Genomic DNA, 15,733 nt, shown 5'->3' with positions numbered 1-15,733 from the left:
TCACCCCTTCCATATTTTCATTGCAAAGACAATACAATACACTGAGACAAAACAAGACACAAACATACTGTATCAATCTTTTCCATTTTCTCGAAATGGCCATTTTTCCTCTCGCCCTATCTGTCTAGGGACAAGCAGATTGCTCCCGTCCTATCTATGGACGGGCAGCTTTTTTTCGTCACTTACCCCTGAGTGTCCCGGGGCTCCCCGTACGGGCCACCATCTGCCGGGGGCCGGCTGCAGCAAAATAACCGGGGGGGTGACGAATAACTTGTGCACGTTGATACAGCAGGAATGGGAGCCATTTATTGTAGGGCAACAGAGCTATTTATACATTTTGCACAGCTTATCTTAATTAGCATAAACTAGATACATCAATCAACGAATAAGGAATCTCCACACTTAATGGCTCGCTTTTGTTACTTCTCAAACCACTCCCTCTGACATTTTGCCAGGCACCATCCAGACTTGTTTACGAACTCTAACATTTCTCTGGCAAATACCAGGTGTTATTTTTTACTTATTTACGGACCTTAACAATTCCCCCTTTTGTTTAATTTAAATAAAGACCATAGTGGTTTTTACAGAAACACCATAAATAACCTGCTACAAACAGAAAGTGAGGATACAAAATGCTATAATACCAAGCCAACTTATGGCTCCATGCAAGAAGCCCTTGGAAAAATTATACCAGCAATGACACTATTAGCAAAGATACCGAGTTACAATTTGTTGTACATTACAGTTTGTTGTCTCAGTCCAGGTAAAGCAGTGTCTCAACAGATTAACTCACAGTCCAGGTAAATCACAGTCCAGGTCTGCAGGCAGCTAGCTTAAATCACAGTCCAGATAAATTCTGCAGGCAGCTAGCTTGATCCGAAGTCTCATCTGTCAGCCGAAATCTCCTCCGGTTTTCAGCAACACTGGAAATTCTTCCACCCTCGTTTTCACTGGCACTGGGATGAATGCAGGAACTCCGGATGGCTAAAGAAAATCTTGTAGCATTCTACTAAGAAAACAACCTTCTGAACAATTTAGTACATTATCTCAAGGTTTTGTTACATTTGAAATAAGCCTTAATAGTGCTCATTACTCATTAGCTTCCAGGTGTGGGAGAACCATTGTAGCTTAGTTATTGGCATTGAAAATGACCAAAAATCTGGGACGCTGGTAGCATCTTCTGCAGGCTGTAGCATCCTGGGCAGCCCCAGATGGCCCCAGGGAGAGTCCGGGGAGTGTCCCGGACTCAAACTGCTACTGGACCCAGGGAGCAAGAGCCCTCGAGACTGTGCCTCTGGGTCAGGTCTAGATTTGGGCTCCCAGCAGTGGAAGAGCCGGCTGCTTGGAAGGTACTTGCTGCACCATGACCCGCTTGCGCACATGGCAGCCGCTGCACAGATTCATGCACCCTCCCGTAACGAAAAACATTTAGTAATAGCTTTTTGCTGCAACTTTTTTTCTGATAATCCTTTTTTTTCTGAACTTTCTTTTTCTTTTTCTTTCTGACTAGAGTTCCTGGGCTTTTATCAACACATGCCCTAACTATTCTTGGTTTCATTGGGGTGTCTTCTTCCCTTAGTAATTTACTTCTCACCCCTTCCATATTTTCATTGCAAAGACAATACAATACACTGAGACAAAACAAGACACAAACATACTGTATCAATCTTTTCCATTTTCTCGAAATGGCCATTTTTCCTCTCGCCCTATCTGTCTAGGGACAAGCAGATTGCTCCCGTCCTATCTATGGACGGGCAGCTTTTTTTCGTCACTTACCCCTGAGTGTCCCGGGGCTCCCCGTACGGGCCACCATCTGCCGGGGGCCGGCTGCAGCAAAATAACCGGGGGGGGGTGACGAATAACTTGTGCACGTTGATACAGCAGGAATGGGAGCCATTTATTGTAGGGCAACAGAGCTATTTATACATTTTGCACAGCTTATCTTAATTAGCATAAACTAGATACATCAATCAACGAATAAGGAATCTCCACACTTAATGGCTCGCTTTTGTTACTTCTCAAACCACTCCCTCTGACATTTTGCCAGGCACCATCCAGACTTGTTTACGAACTCTAACATTTCTCTGGCAAAATACCAGGTGTTATTTTTTACTTATTTACGGACCTTAACAAGGGTTTACTTGTTTGAAGCTTTTTGAGCTGTTTCCCACAAAATAATGAATAATTGTTTCATCTCATACTACCAAGTATGAAAGAAGAAGACAAGAAGCACAAAGTTTATAGGACCACTCTGAGTTCAGGGAGTAGGATACATCAAATTTGGGGATTTTACTCCAATTTACATAAGAGAAATAGTGAAAATTCCAAATGGATTAAAGCATTCCAATGTGAAGATGTACTGGGACAAAAAGTGGTGCCAATGGCCCAGCTGTATGAACAATTTTATCCCCTAGATCTGCAACAATGAAAAATTGGTAATAGGGAAAAAAGCTGGTATTTAGATCAAGACCCTTAGGAGAATCCCGGTTGTAGACCATGAGGTTTGGGCAACAGTCTTTATCACCTGCTGTAGAGAATTAGGTTCCATTTTGAAAGAGCTCATGATACAAACCCAGGACTTGATAGGCACAGACAACATCAGGAATCACTTGAACTTGAGACTAGAACCGTGAGCTACACCAGTCATGAGGTCAGGCAAGCCAAGCAGTAACAATTTCTTGGTAGATATTTTCATCTGAGATAGAGCATTAGCTAACAATAGTCTCATGGGCAGTTTGTTGATGCCTCATGTCTCTGCCTTTCCAGTACAAGAAACTCCCCCTGGATTCACACTTATAGACTTTGGGTGGAGAAGTAGCTTCAGGTCCCAGGTGATTTTAAAGAGCCTGACACCTGAGATATCCAGTCCAGCAAACTCTAATAATAATACATTCATTAATGAGGGTTTTTATGCATTCAAATCTACTAATACCATTAAAATTAAAAAGGGATGCATAATTACTTTAATAGATATTTACTATTAAAATAGTACCAATTTCACAAGAAACTGATAAAAAGTTATTTATATTGTATTTTACATCCTTTTTCTCATGTTATTTCTTTAAAATATAATATGTATAATACATTTACATCATATGTCAATTTGGACACAAATGTTTTCTCAGAAATATTTGATCTTTTTTCATTTTATCATTTACATTCGTTGAGATAGGTTTAAATAACAAACTTGAGTGAAGCATGTTTGATATTATTATAACCACTGAATTAATAAATAAATAATATTTATCTTTTGGAATTGGCAGCCACATATGTTAACCTGGTCCATGTTTCCTAAAATTATTTTGACTTTGAAGAACAGAAATGCTATTCCCCAAAGAACTTAAAAGAGCGTACTATAGGGATACAGCTACATCGATGTTCATAGCAGCACAATTCACAATAGCTAGACTGTGAAACCAACCTAGATTCCCTTTAATAGATGAATGAATAAAAAATGTGGCATTTATACACAATGGAGTACTACTCAGCACTAAAAAAATGATAAAATCATGGCATTTGCAGGGAAATGGATGGCATTAGAGCAAATTATGCTAAGTGAAGCTAACCAATCCCTAAAAACCAAATGCCAAATGTCTTCTTTTATATAAGGAGGACAACTAAGAACAGAGCAGGGAGGAAGAGCATGAGAAGAAGATTACCATTAAACAGGGATGAGAGGTGGGAGGGAAAGGGAGAGAGAAGGGAAATTGCATGGAAATGAAAGGAGACCCTCATTGTTATACAAAATTACATATAAGAGGAAGTGAGGGGAAAGGGAAAAAAAACAAGGGTGAGCAATGAATTACAGTAGATGGGGTAGAGACAGAAGAGGGGAGGGGAGGGGAGGGGAGGGGAGGGGGGATAGTAGAGGATAGGAAGGGCAGCAGAATACAACAGACACTAGTATGGCAATATGTAAAAAACGTGATGTGTAACCAATGTGATTCTGCAATCTGTATACGGGGTAAAAATGGGAGTTCATAACCCACTTGAATCAAATTTATGAAATATGATATGTCAAGAGCTTTGTAATGTTTTGAACAACTAATAAAAAAGAACAGAAATGTTAGTTTAAAATGTACACTGTTTTACCAAGTGTCATATAAAATTCCATAATAGAAATAATGTACTATCGCAATATTTATAAAGCTGAATAATGTGATTTTGGGGGTGTATGAATCAAATCAATGTTTTGGATGAAAAAGTTATAAACTCCTGCTATTTTCCACATCTATGTTTAAAAAAAACACAATATTGATTTTTAGGTGACTGTATTTATCATCACTTTTTTACTGTAAAAAAAACACTTCTTATCAAACTCAGGGTGCATTTGCAACATCATTAAACTATTTTGGTTCTATGTGATGTCATGATCACCAAAAAGTGAGTGACCTGTAAAGGAAATAATCCTAGTGATCAGATGAGTCTTGCCTCATTCTGTGTCTGTCAGTTAGCTTCCTTCTCTAGGCACACATGTGTTTTGCCTAAAATATTCATATTTAATATGTCCATGATGGCATAGATAGAGATTATTCATGGGATCATTAAAATGAATTTCCAGTCATGAAGGTGACCAGACTATATAGTTTCTGTTCCATTTCAAAACATTAAAACCAACCCTGAGTTTCTAATATGAGGTTATTCCCTCTGGGAAACACCTTGAGGTACTGAGGGCAGATTAGACCTTTCATCATAGCATATTAACCTTGGTTCTTACTGAAATAGGCATGTACTTATGAGAGAACTTGTTTTCCTTTCCTGCAATGCTTCTGCTAAACTATTACCCATGAACTTAGGGAACATGAAAACCACTATCATGGTATTAAACATGGGCTTCTGAGTACAACATTTATGTCACAACCAATAAAGCACAATAATTGGGACATATTCTTACCATTATTACTCTTATGATTGTCCCCTACATCCTCAAATACCAAGCTTGATAGAAAGGTTGAATGATACTGAGAACTAGTGATAAAGCCAGTTGAGTGATTATGTACAAGACCAATAAAAAGTGCTATTTTTTGTGTAGCCAGGTTTCTGGAACAGGAGAGAGGGCATGGAATTGGGAGTTACACCACTCCCTATCCTTAGTCACCAACTAGCACAATGTTTGCCTCCCATATTGGAGAATTCACATTATGCTGGTCTAGTGCAGAGGTTTTATTTACAAAAGGAGACTGCTTCCACAGGAGACACAAGAATGACTTAATTAACCTGGGTCTAAAGCCCCTTGGACTACTCTTGAAAGGAAATCATTAGACCAAGTTTGGACTATTGGGTCACTATTGGTCCTGATAATCAGGGAACTAGGTTGTCACTGCAGACTTGAAGTAAGAAGGCACCTGCATGGGATGCAGATGATAACTTCCTTACTCTGTAATTAAAGTCAGAAAACCAGCACAACCCAATTCAGAAGGACTTTTGATGGACCAATAGTGTCTGGAATGAAGATTTGCACCAACACACTTGGCAAGACTATTAAAAAACACTAGCTAAGGAATTTTTTTTGTGCTAAAGGTGATATGAAGTTTGCAGTAAAGAATGTAGCAATGATGCCCACATGAATTAGAATTATATGGAAAAACTTTTTTTTGTATTTTACTGTGATTGTATTTGAATATTTTTTCCTTTCCTGTCTGATCCAAGTGACATCCAATGTAAGATATGTTAAATATCATTCACTTTATATCCCAGTATTTATGTGACATTACCAAATATTAAGAAAAAAATTAACATATTTGACAATGAGAAGTATGTTGTATATTCATGGAGGAAAAAGATTGGTATTTTCTGTTTTGGTTCCTTGTTGGGTACTTTGCCATATTAAGGGTATCATGGTTATCATAATTGTCCTTATTTTGAGATGGTGAGATCATGGAAATTGGAATGAGTTTCTGGTTCACATAGGTAGGATGTGGTAGTTTTATTTGTTCCATCTTTGATAGGCTTACATATATTTCACACAATTACACATTTATTTATACATTCATTTCTGGTTGGGATAGTAGCAAGAATAATTTTTGTTGTACAAGGTATGCAGGTTGGAAACGAAGGACTTTGATTCTGTAACTCACACCTGTATCTGAGTATCCGTTGGGTCACTATGTAGACATGAGGGCCCTAGTCATCCATGTATCCCTGGATTCACCTCCATTATGGGTCTGATGATTCAAATCTTTCATAATCCAGAATACTTAAGATGTCATTTTACAAAAATGCAAGGAAAAATTGGTAATTTTAGGGCATTAGGGCTCTTTACAGTGGAAATTTAGAAGGAGATGACAGCTTTTTTAATACAAAATGGCTTTAGTGCTCCCTTTTATAGTCTGACTAGCTATTATGTTGCTGTGATCAAAAGACCCAGTAAGAACTATTTAGAGGAGGTTATTTTTTTGATGCATGCTTTTAGAGGTCACAGTGTGTAGATAGCCAGCTCCATTGATCTGGGCCCAAGGGGAGGCAGAATATCATGGAGGAAAGACATAGAGGAGGAGAGCATCTCAAGTCATGGCAATCAGGAAGCAGAGAGAGCACTACTCACAAGGGACAAAATATAAAACACAAAGACATGCCCCCAGTAATGAACTCATCCAGTCACAACCTACGTGCCTACCATTACCACCCATATCAGTGTATTAAGTCTTTGATTAGTTTACACCTTGTAACCTAATCATTTTATTTCTGAACATCATTGCATTTTTCTACACATTAACTTTTTGAGGAGACCACATATCCAACCATTACAGTCCCTGGATTTTGGCATTGGGAACACCTGAACTTCATTGATCAGATCTCCTGGTGCAGACTCTGAGGGGGAGAATGATGCTCAGGCTGTCTTGAAATCAGACAGTGCTGAAAGAGATAGTAACCCCTTAACACCACTCAGCATCCCAACAGATGGTTTTGGAGCTGGATGACCTGCAGGACACCCTAAAATGGGGCAAGACTCTGAGGTCATTGCCTCAACCAGCCATTAAACTGAACCTGTCAGAGAAAGATGTGAACCTGGGGAAGCAGTTTTCTGTAACCAACATCCCTTTGCAGTGAGGGCATCTCTGTGAGCTGTGAGATGGGTGAGGTTCTATGTGTGGTTGGGTGAGCTCTGAAGAGGAAATCAAGCTCAATCCCTCTCTGTACACTATACTGGTCTTCTGTGTTCAGCATGAAGGTTGCCATGGGAACCTGGGTTTACAGAGTCTGAGAAGTGCTGAGCAACTCAAAGGCTAGAAATCTGGAACAAATCCAGAAACAATGACATGGAGGGATGGCTCTTCCTATCTATGTTTCCATTCATTTTGTTTTCATTCTCACTGCCTGGTTCAGAAAACACCATGACAATCTGTCTTGATGACCATAAAATCATTTCTGACCTTTCCTTTGTTGAGCCTTGCTGTAGAGATGGGAAGAAGCAGTATAGGGGGCTCATATCTGGATGAGCTGAACCAGTTCTGCTCAAGGCTCTATTTTCAGTCCTACTGAATCTGGAGAAAAGAGTGACACTTACAGGGTAGAGGTTTGTGTCTCACTTCCCTATCTTCCTGTGTCACTGTGGGAAGTTCATTATCACCTTCACCATATGCTGAAGAACAGTAATAGACAGCCTCATCGTCAGTCTGAGTTCTGCTGATGGTCAGAGTGGCTGTTTTCCCTGAGCTGGACCCAGAAAATCTCTCCGGGATCCCTGAGGGTCGCTTATTATCATCATATATTACCAGCACAGGGCTCTGTCCTGGGTGCTGCTGCTGGAACCAGTCTGCATAATATTCTGACAATTCATCTCCAGAGCAGGTGATTGTGGCTGTCTGTCCTGGGGCTACTGAGACTGAGACTGGCTGAGTCAGCTCATAGGAGGCCACAGAACCTGCAAGAGAAGGGAGAGATGAAGGACCCCTACCCAGGGTAGCCAATAAATCTATGTCCAAATGAGCTTAGATTTGGGGGGAAAGTCCAGCTCATGATCCTGTGGTACCCCCACAGGTAGAGTCTGAGACAGGGGAGAAAAGATCACCTGTGTAGAGCAAGAGGAGTTGGAAGAGTAGAGGTGTGCAGTTCATGGTGGAAAGCCAAAACTCTTTGTGCTGATATGCACAGCACAGCTGGGTTCTCCAGGACCTCTCTTATTTCTTTCAAGATGTTTGGGTAAATGCATGTGTGATGGTTATGCAAATTATTCATTCTCTGTAATCACCAATTATGGGAAGTCACTGAAATCAGCTGTGGGTACAGAAGAAGAGACTGTGAAGTTGGAGGTTGAGCATTCACCTTTCTCCAAGATGCTTTGGGCAAAAAATCAGCCTTGATTTCTATGACCTCTGATTAATGTCATTTTCCAGGAATTGACCCCTTGACCAATGTTCCAATTTTTCTGATCTGTTTTTTCTCTGGCTCTATTTCAGCAGAACTGTGAATATTTCAGGAGCCTGGTCATGGGCTGAGCTGGGCCCCGGTGTAGTGGACAATGGATCCTCATCTTCCTCATTCTGCTCATATTGTTTCCCAGATGTAATTTGTTTTCATCTTTGGTATTTTGTTTAATGATTTTCTGGTTGTTGGGATGCTTTTAAATATGTCACACATTATACCTTGTTCACTTAAGTAACCACCTTCTTTTATGTGTTTCCTACATTTTCTGGCCTCAAAACACTGTTTAACATCCCTCATTCCACAATATACAAGCAATAGTCAAGAGTATGCTATTTTTTAATCATCCATGTTTTATGTAATATGTTTCAAAGTGTCAGAATTCAAACTTGATGGAGAAACCAACTTTAGGTCCCATATTCTCTGTGAGTTCATCGGTGTCACAGTTTTGAACATGACTGAGCTCTGTAGGGTGGGTTGTCAAGGATCTCTCAAGCAAAAGGATCCTGTCACTGAACCGAGGTTAATTCAAGGTTCAGGAATGTGATGTGAGGCAGATGGTGGACAGTGTTATTCTGAGAGTCTCCTCAGGGAGCCTGTGCTTACTCCATCCAGAGACAAGGGACCAAATACCTTCTTCCCTCATCCAAGACTTCACCTGAGCATAGGAGACCCAGCCTGTGGCAAGATATGCCTGGAGGTGAGAGAAAAGGCCAGGGGGAAGTGTATAGAAATCTTTCAAAGTGTCTAGGATGGAGCGGTCATCCCTGGGATGACTTCTGGACAGTGATAAATGGTGCCTTGAGATTAGGAGGAGGCCCATGCATTCATTCTGAGAAAATTACACAGACCCTGGTAAATTCATCTTCTCATGCTGTGCTCCATGCTGCAGCACCTGGACCTCAGCTTTGCCCCTCCAGTGAGTTTTACCCAGCAAGGGCTGCCCATGCTGACAGGTATGACCAGGCTCCTACAGGCCATTTCCCAGCTGAGGTACTCTTTGTTCCTAGGCTTTTGACAATGTCCTGTGGTGATCCTGTGTTAGCCTGATCCTAAGAATGGGCTCACTGCAGGCCAGGGCATAGTTTGGACTTTTCTGATGTCTAAACTTGAGACTGAAATTAGACGCCCCTTGGATCCCAGAGCTGGCTTCACTCTTGGACTAAGCCTGTTCAGCAGCCTGTTTGCTGTCTGCTTCTGGCTACTGCTCTGCTGCCCCCTGCTGGTTGAGTATACCCAGAGCAAGAGCCTCTCACTCCTTGTGAGCTCAAAGCCTTTGTCACCAAAGAGCCTGTGTCCAGCCTCACTCCTGTGACTACTGTACCCATACCAACCTGCCCTATAACTCACAGATTGGTGGCATTCTCAGTGGATGGGGAGTCATTTCAGTTCCAGTTCTTGTGACCAGGTGTTTTGTTTTTATTAGAAAATGGTCAAATTATCTGTGGCCTTTCTCCAATACAACAGAGAAAATGTGTTAAACCATAAGGGGACCCAGGCTTCTTATGTATTGAGTAACCAAGTCTCATATTTTTCATTTAATGTTATTAATGATAATGAAATACCTCTGTCAATGTGATGTTAGTCGTCTACATGTAACTTATCTTTTTTTTTTTTTTTATGTTCTTCATTGCTCCACTACTGGTTTCCATTGTGATTGGTTGATTATTCCCCAGTATACCATTTTGGTTACCTCTTCATGTCCTTTTGCATATATTTTCTTAGTGGCTATGTGTATGACACATACTGACTTATCTAAATAACAATATAGTTTGAGTTGAAATTGATTAAGTTTTTAAAAATGCAATAAAAGTACATGTTGATTGATTGTATTTCTTCTATGAGAAGTGTTTGCTCAGTTCCTTAGCCCATTTATTGATTAGGTTGTTTGTTTTCTTGATGTTAAGCTTTTTGAGTTCTTTCTATATTCTAGAGATTAGTGCTCTATCTGATGTGTGTGTGTGACAAAAATATACTCCCAAAATGTAGGCTCTCTCTTCCCCTCAATTGATTGTTTCTTTTGCTGAGAAAAAAACTTTTTAATTTGAATCCATCCCATTTATTTATTCTTGATTTTATTTCTTGTGCTTTATGACTCTTGTTAAGGAAATTGGGTTGTAATCTGACATGATGAAGATTTAGGCATACTTTTTCTTCTATTAGGTCGTCTGGTCTAATTCCTAGGTCCTTGATCCACTTTGAGTTAAGTTAAAATAAGAGACCCAGAATAGCCAAAGCAATTCTTATCAAGAAGAGTGAAGCAGGAGATATCACAATGCCAGACCCTAAACTATACTACAAAGCTATAGTAACAAAATGGCATGGTATTGGCACAAAATAGAAATACAGACCAATGGTACAGAATAAAACACACAAAGACAAACCCAAATAAATATAGTTCACTCATCCTACATGTTGCCCTCTATGATGTCCCCGGGCCTCATGCAGAGTCAAAAACCTTTAGAGCAAATCTAGATATTTCCAAAGTACTGTCCTTCTAAATTCAAACTCAAGATTTGAACCTTACCTTTTACTGAATTATCAGGCTGCAGCTTGCCCAACTGATGTAGACCACACCAGCCACCACAATCATGTGAGCCAATTTAGTAGAACACTTGTCTCTCTATGTGTGTTTCTTTCTGTATATACAGATCTATTATATCTATCCAAACTTGCACTGCTGTAATGGTGTTTGGATATTATAGACTGCATATATAGTGGTGGCCTCAGAAGATTACAATGGAGCTGAAAATTCCTGTAACCTTGTTTTGTCATTTTATCCTATGTTTGAAGTACAACACATTATTCATGTATATGGTGATATTGGAGTATACAGTGCTACTGTGCAGCCAGTCATGTATAAGTATCATAAAGTTATATGCAGTAGATAATATGTGATAATGATAATAAATATCTATGATGTTGTCTCTGTATTTATTACACTATAATTCTCATTGTTAATTAGAGTGAACTCCTTATAAGTATAAAAATGTTTAATGTAAAAATGTATGTTGTGCTATGCTTACAACAGCCTCATACCTCTCCTGTGTACCCAGTCTTTTAGATGGCCGGATTGATGCACTGTTCCCCACCCCAAGATGGCAGCTACTGTCTCTTGATTTCATTGTCTCTTGTGCTAGATTCAAATCTCATGTTGTTTTATTCATGGTCAGAGAAGCAGTAGGCTTCATATACATTATATACATAATTTTATCACATAATATATATATGCATGCATTCCATATACATTCACACACACTCCATATGGTCTTGGTGTGTAGCAGGCTTTACCACCTACATTTGTGTTAAGTGGACTGCCTCATTTTCACAGAATGATGAGCTTGCCTACCAATGTATCTCTCAAGACATACCACTATTGCTAAGTGATATAGGATTGCATATATATATATATATATCCCCACACTTGACCCTTAATATTTATATGTTCTGCATCTTTAGATTTCACAAAACATCAATTGCTAATGTTTTGTAAAAAACTACATCTATACTAAACATGTGAATATTTCATTTCTATCTTTATCAATCCCTACAAATAACAAAGAAATACTAGACAGAAAAAAATTGTATCTATAATATCTGTAACCTCTACCTACCCATTTTATTTTATGTCTGCTTTCTGACATCTGTCAATCTATCTATATCTACATGTATCTTATTCTATGTCTACTCTGTCTCCTATTAATTCTATTTCCTTGGAGAATCCTAGTAAAGTTTATCATGTATACTTTTTTGATGTTTTATTTTCATCGTACTGTAAGGTTAAGAGTGTGTGTGTGTGTGTGTGTGTGTGTGTGTGTATGAACAATGGACATAATTGATATTATATACTTCACTGATAAACATGAACTTCATAACATGTTCTTCATCCTTTCAGCTTTTGTGATACATGTTATGTAATTTCCATGTAATACAATCTAAACCAAAATATATTTTCCTTCAAATAGTCAATGATCTTCTATAAAGGATGACCAAATTCAGAATTATTTCTTCTTATCCATGTTGTCACCATATCTGATGTTTTCCACAAAGTTTGTGAGTGAACTTTTCTACTATTATGTCACTTCCTTCTATGAGGGGTCTTTTACTTTTGCTGGAAGTGAGAGTCTACAGATGAGTTCTGTTTTTTTTTTTTTTTTTTTTTTTTTTTTTTTTTTTTTTAATTAAAAATTGGTCAGATGTTGCTTTGCAACAGAATCAGAACCCTAGCATTTTTACTTTTTGAGTCCTGGTTTCACTAAGTTGTTGAGGCTCTCAGGAAGTTTCTGAGTCTGGCCTCAAAATTATAATCCTCCTGCCTCAGCCTCCTGAGTCATTAGGAATACAGACATGCACCACTGTTTGAGAGCAGGTAAATTTTAATGTCTTATAAAATTTTAATTCTGCCTTAATATTTACTTAATATTCACTGGGTAAAGAATTCTGGGTTGAACGATTTTTTCCTTTCATATTTTAAAGATTTGAGGCCCTCTCTTCTTCCTGTCTTGTTTCTGATGGGCAATCTGCTCTTATCATTAAGCTCCAAATGTCCTTTCCCTGCTGGTTTTACTGAGTGACATTGAAGCACATTTAAAGATAGGTAGTTTGCCGGCCTGGTTGGGGCGGGGAGGGGGAGAAGAGGGGGGCGGGGGAGAAGAGGGAGGGCGGGGAAGGGAGAGGCGACCAGGGAGTTGCAGTGGGCCCGGGAGCCAGACCGGGTCCTGGGGCAGCCGGAGCTGGGGCGGGGCAGAAGGGCTTGGCTGACACAGCTGTCAGGTTTCCTCCATTGCCGGATTTGCGCGGCCTGGGCGCCCCGGAGCCTAAGGCGCTGTGCCCACCCCGCTCCAGCTCCCGTCTCCTGACTCCAATTAGGTCAGGCAATGAGCGGTGGCTACTTGGGTAGTCTTTCTTTCTTCCCTCGCCTTCCTCTCTTGCCTCACCCTCCTCCGCTTCTTTTCACGTTCCGTTCCTGGGTTTTGTTTTTTCTTTGTTTTGTGCTTTAGGGGTTTTGTTTCCCAGCACAAGCTCATGGGTGTACATTATCATGCTCCTCTTTTGTAGAGTAACCCGAAGGCCATGGAGGCTGAAGAGAAGATGGAATGCCTTCAGGAGTTTCCTGAACATCATAAAATGATTCTGGACGATTGAATGAACAACGAGAGCAGGATCAATTTACCTATATCACACTAATAGTCGATGGACATCATTTTAAGGCCCACAAGGCTGTTTTGGCTGCTTGCAGTAAGTTCTTCTACAAATTCTTTCAGGAGTTTACTCAGGAACCTTTGGTGGAGATAGAAGGTGTTAGTAAAATGGCCTTTAGTCATTTAATTGAGTTCACATACACAGCAAAACTAATGATACAAGGAGAAGAAAAAGCCAATGACGTATGGAAAGCAGCAGAATTTCTACAAATGCTAGAAGCTATCAAAGCCCTTGAAGTCAGGAAGCAGCTGAGAAGAGATGTTCCTTTCTGTGGACAACTGAATTTGATTACCAAACTGCCTTACTCAGATTTTTTGGTCAAGGAGGAGAAACAAAGACAATTCAGCTCCATTAGAGGAAAATATCACAGGAAAAAATGAGGCAAAAAAAAGAAAGATTGCAGAAACATCAAATGTTATCACTCAGTCATTGCCATCTGCAGAATCAGAGCCTGTTGAAATTGAGGTAGAGATTGCTGAAGGCACAATTGAAGTGGAAGATGAAGGCATGGAAACATTAGAGGAAGTGGCTTCTACCAAGCAGTCCATAAAGTACATACAGTGCACAGGTTCCTCTGATAATTCTGTTTTAGCATTGTTGGCAGATATTACCAGCAAGTACCGACAAGGTGATAGAAAAGGGCAGATTAAAGACGATGGCTGTGAATCTGACCATAAGCAAACAGGTAGAAGGTATTGAAATTGTGGAACTTCAGCTTTCAGATGTGAAGGACTTGTTCCATTGTGAGAAATGTAACCATTCATTTAAATTGTTTTACCATTTTAAGGAACACATGAAATCACACTCCACTGAGAGTTTCAAGTGTGAAATATGCAATAAAAGATACCTTCGGGAGAGCTCATGGAAATAGCACCTAAATTGTTACCACCTTGAAGAAGGTGGAGTCAGTAAGAAGCAAAGAACTGGGAAAAAAAATTCATATATGTCAGTACTGTGAGAAACAGTTTGACCACTTTGGACATTTTAAAGAGAATCTTTGAAAACATACAGGTGAAAAACCTTTTGAGTGTCCAAATTGTCGTGAATGATTTGCTAGAAATAGTACTCTCAAATGTCATTTCACTCCATGCCAAACTGGAGTGGGGGCAAAAAAAGGGAAGGAAGAAGCTATAAGAATGCCAGGTGTGTAACTGTATGTTTAACAGCTGGGACCAGTTCAAAGATCACTTGGTAATACACACTGGAGATAAACCCAACCATTGTACTGTATGTGACTTGTGGTTTATGCAAGGAAATGAATTAAGGAGGCACCTCAGTGATACTCATAATATTTCAGAGCATCTAGTAACTGAAGAAGTCCTTTTAGTAGAAACATGTGTGCAATGACATGTAGAACCAGTGACATCAATGACTATTATAGAACAAGTTAGGAAGGTGCATGTGTTACCATTACTTCAGGTCCAGGTGGATTCAGCACAAGTGACTGTGGAACAAATCCATCCAGATCTGCTTCAGGACAGCCAAGTGCACGATTCACACATGAGTGAGCTTCCAGAGCAGGTCAAAGTCAGTTATCTAGAAGTGGGTCAAATTCAGACTGAAGAAGGTACTGAAGTACACGTAGAGGAGCTGCATGTTGAACGGGTAAATCAGATGCCAGTGGAAGTACTAACTGAGCTTTTAGAAGCAGACTTGGATCATGTGACCCCCTGAAATCATGAGCCAAGAGGAGAGAGAGCCTAACTCAGCAGATGCTGCTGAGGCTGCCAGGGAAGATCACAGAGGTGCTGAGGGTTTAAAGACCAAACCAGCAGTGGATTCCCAAGTTGAAAAGGCAGAGAATGATGACAGAACAGCTTTGCCAGTTTTAGATTGAAATAACGAATATATTTTTTAATTTATACATTGGGTTTTTGAACTGATTCTGGGCAGTGTGACTGTCCTTAAACTGACAGACAAGTGGACCAAAGTTAAAAACTATTTCCTGTTGTGCTGAACTGTTTCTATAGAAACAAACTGATGCCCCTAACCACAGTTAATGCCACAGAGGAGGATCTTTCTCATAAATGAAGGGGAGCTTTGAGAAGTATATTTCTGAAAACTTAAATGGATTATATTCTTATTATATAATTGGATATGAAAGTATCTATTTTCATTGTAGTAAGGGTTCTTTATCACCATTTTCTCTTCCCCGGGTCATGTCCTT

The 15,733-nt window shown here is 39.7% G+C and overlaps 1 pseudogene; it reads left to right on the top strand.

The window, feature by feature from the left end:
- Positions 1–13,437: 13,437 nt before the first annotated feature.
- LOC113176977 (zinc finger protein 131-like) lies at positions 13,438–15,403 on the top strand (annotated as a pseudogene).
- Positions 15,404–15,733: the final 330 nt, after the last annotated feature.

The sequence above is a fragment of the Urocitellus parryii genome, chromosome 3 (genome assembly GCF_045843805.1).
Source record: "Urocitellus parryii isolate mUroPar1 chromosome 3, mUroPar1.hap1, whole genome shotgun sequence".
Classification (NCBI taxonomy): Eukaryota; Metazoa; Chordata; class Mammalia; order Rodentia; family Sciuridae; genus Urocitellus; species Urocitellus parryii.
Note: the sequence above shows the minus strand (reverse complement) of the source record. Positions and strands in the feature narration are given on the sequence as shown.